This window comes from Cebus imitator, unplaced genomic scaffold, assembly GCF_001604975.1.
Source record: "Cebus imitator isolate Cc_AM_T3 unplaced genomic scaffold, Cebus_imitator-1.0 Scaffold334, whole genome shotgun sequence".
NCBI classification, from domain to species: Eukaryota; Metazoa; Chordata; class Mammalia; order Primates; family Cebidae; genus Cebus; species Cebus imitator.
Genome location: NW_016107649.1, coordinates 464,288 through 467,739, shown reverse-complemented (window position 1 = coordinate 467,739; position 3,452 = coordinate 464,288). Strand labels below are relative to the sequence as shown.

Here is a 3,452-nt window from a genome sequence, read left to right as displayed (position 1 = left end):
AAAAAAAAAAAAAAGGTGTTGGTTGGAGGGAGCATGTGGGTCTGCAGCACGCTGTGGTGGGTACGAACCCCCGGCCGGCTGTGGCGGAGGCTGCTCCCTGCTTCTGGCTGTCACGGACCTGCCGCCTCCAACTACTCCGCATCCGCCGAGCCCGCCCGGTCCCGGCACTTGTCTATGGGCACCACGGGGATTCAGCCAAGGTCGTTGAACTGAAGAACCTGGAGCTAGCTGCTGTGGGAGGATCAGACGTCCTCGTGAAGATGCTGACAGCCCCTATCAATCCATCTGACATAAATATGATCCAAGGAAACTACAGCCTCCTTCCCGAACTGCCTGCTATTGGAGGGAATGAAGGTGTTGCCCAGGTGGTAGCGGTGGGCAGCAGTGTGACCGGGCTGAAGCCAGGAGACTGGGTGATTCCTGCAAATGCTGGTTTGGGAACCTGGCGGACCGAGGCTGTGTTCAGCGAGGAAGCACTGATCCAAGTTCCGAGTGACATCCCTCTTGAGAGCGCTGCCACCCTGGGTGTCCATCCCTGCACAGCCTACAGGATGTTGGTGGACTTCGAGCAGCTGCAGCCAGGGGATTCTGTCATCCAGAATGCATCCAACAGTGGAGTGGGCCAAGTGGCCATCCAGATCGCCGCAGCTCTGGACCTGAGAATCATCAATGTGGTCTGAGAGGAGGAACCATGGTGACCTATGGGGGAATGGCCAAGCAGCCCGTTATAGCATCTGTGAGCCTGCTCATTTTTAAGGATCTCAAACTTCGGGGCTTTTGGTTGTCCCAGTGGAAGAAGGATCACAGTCTAGACCAGTTCAAGGAGCTGATCCTCACACTGTGCGATCTCATCCGCCAAGGCCAGCTCACAGCCCCTGCCTGCTCCCAGGTCCCGCTGCAGGACTACCAGCGTGCCTTGGAAGCCTCCATGAAGCCCTTTGTGTCTTCAAAGCAGATTCTCACCATGTGATCATCCCAAAAGAGCTGGAGTGACATGGGAGGGAAGGAGGATCCGAGGGGCTGGGTGCAGGCCCCTCAACCAGAGCTCTCACCTTCCCCAGACTACTGCCCTCCTCACTGCCTCTTCCTATTAGGAGGATAGTGAAGCCAGCCACAGTTTTCCCTACCGTCAGCCTTAAGGCATCTAATAAAATCTGAACTCTCCCCTCCAAAAAAAAAAAAAAAAAGACACCAAGTAATTAAAAATTAAAAATTGGCATGTTTTGAAAATAGCTAATTCTTATCAAGTAGAGTCAGAAGGAAGAAGAAAGAAGCCTCAGGAGAAATAGCAAGTGTTCAATATGCCTTGAACATTGGCCCTAGGAAAGGACATCGTAAGGTAGCCTTGCTTCAACCACCCACAAAGAGATGGACATGTCTTGGAGTGGATACAAATTGACTAATTTTACAGGTGAATAAGCAAGCAGTCACTCAGAAATACTAAGAGGCTGATATCACACAGGTAGCTAGTGAGTTTCTTGAAGATGAGAGCTACGTGGATCTTATTCACCGCTGTATCTCCACCCCTTCCCTGGCAGGTGGCTGTTGCTGGATATGTTTGTTGTTGCTTTGCCTGCCTCGCTGGGCAGCATGTCCCTCCCAGAGGAATAGTAGCAGGAGGTGATGCTATGCCCAACAAGTGGGTGTGGTGACAGAGAAAGATCAGAGTTATTTAAAACTCTAATCACCAGGCTAATCCTGTGTCCCTATGGCCTACTAATGATATGAAATCCCACCAGCTCTTCTGTGGAGCTCCGAGCTTCGGCCTCACCTGCCTCCACACAGGGAGAAAGTATCACCACCATGCAGTTGTCCAAAAGCGTTCCTCTCTTGCAAACAGCCTCCTCCCCAAACCCACCAGCAGGAATGATGCCTAATGCACACCTCCAGGCTTCAACCTCTGTCTCACCTTTTACTGTCATCTCAGCTCCCATCCAGTAACTCTCCTATGGTGGCACTTCCATAAACCTGAAATTTCCTCCTTCTCCCTTAAATCTGAGGGATTAAGACTCTGGTGGCTCCTGAATGACGCCACTTCTTGTCCTACTCTTGCTCCACTCTGGGGCATTGCTCTCCCCTCCTCACCTGCCTCCCTTTTCTCACCTCATGCTCCAAGGCTCACCCTCCCAGAGGCGAAGTAGTTCTAGAGGATGGACCTCTAAGGTGGACGTTGCAGGACCCAAGCAAAGCCACACAGTTACCTGGGCCCTTAGGCACAGACACAGTGGACAACAGTAGAAGGCCGTGAGGGCTCAGGGTGCAAACAGGACAGAGCCAGAGCCCACAGGAAAGACAGAAGAGATTGGAGGTTTCATGGTGAAGGGGCCACATGCACTCAGTCAATAGCCAAGAGGATTCTGACAGGTCCAACTGGGTATGGAAGGAGATGCCCTACTGAGAAAACCTTAACCAGCCGTTACATCTGAAAAAGAACTGGGAGACATGGGACTAGCCTGATGGTGAGACAGAGACCCAGACGAGCCATAATGGGGAGTGAGAGCTCCCTAGGCCACCTGAAATCTTGAAAAACATGGGTTTCAAAGCCAAATAGGCATGGATTTTAGTCCTCCCTCTGCTCTTTTAAGCTATGGCACCTAGAGCAGGTCACTGAATCTCCCAAGCCTCAGTTTCCTTACTGTGGCCTATATTCTGAGCACATAAATGATTATCTACTGCCTTTGGGATCAGGCGCAAACCCCTTACTCTGACTGTAAACCTTACACAAACACCATTAATTTGATTTTATACTCAGCAATTTATTTTTTTAATGATTTTCAGAATACACACTACAAGTTATAAGGCTCAATAAAACCTTGCTGGTAGAAATATACATAAAAATTTACAGTCTTGTCCATAGCAGGGGTCAGGATTTGGTCAGCATAAAATTGTCATGCTCCTCAGTAGAGGATAAGATTATATAAAAGAAAATCCTGGACTCAGAGGTTGCCTCAGAGTCCCTCTGGCTGCAAGATTCTAAGTCTCACTGTGGGGAAGGCCAGGAGAAGTGGAAGACAGAATCATACACCTCCGAGCCTGAAAGGGATTGAAGAGTGAGCACCGTTACAAGGATCTGTCTTCCACACACATTTTGCCTAAGTCTGGCTCTGGTCCCGGGCCGCACTGCAACAGGAAGAGGTATTTAAAAGGAGTAGCAGGTGTTAGAGGCTGAATTGCTTCTGTCGGCCTCATCACAAAAAGCACTAAGAAAATGCTGGAGTTCAAATGACCATCCATATTCTAGAGCATTCCAGAGTCTTCCCAGGAGTTCTCAAGCCATTAGCCAAGCTGAAACATGACACCAAATATTTAAGGGGAAAAAAAATTGTTGCCATCTTTTGTTTCCAGAATACCTGCCATGAATTTCAGGACTTGTCTTCCACCCGCCCCTGTCTCCCCTCCCACTGGAGCCAAGTGCGCACAGGATTCTGGCAGCTTCCACTTTCCTCACACCA

General features: G+C 49.9%; 1 pseudogene across 1 annotated transcript; it reads left to right on the top strand.

The window, feature by feature from the left end:
- The first annotated feature begins 21 nt into the window (after positions 1 to 21).
- LOC108286997 lies at positions 22 to 1,177 on the top strand (annotated as a pseudogene). Its single transcript, XR_001818158.2, has one exon. The product of XR_001818158.2 is annotated as an enoyl-[acyl-carrier-protein] reductase, mitochondrial-like (transcript).
- Positions 1,178 to 3,452: the final 2,275 nt, after the last annotated feature.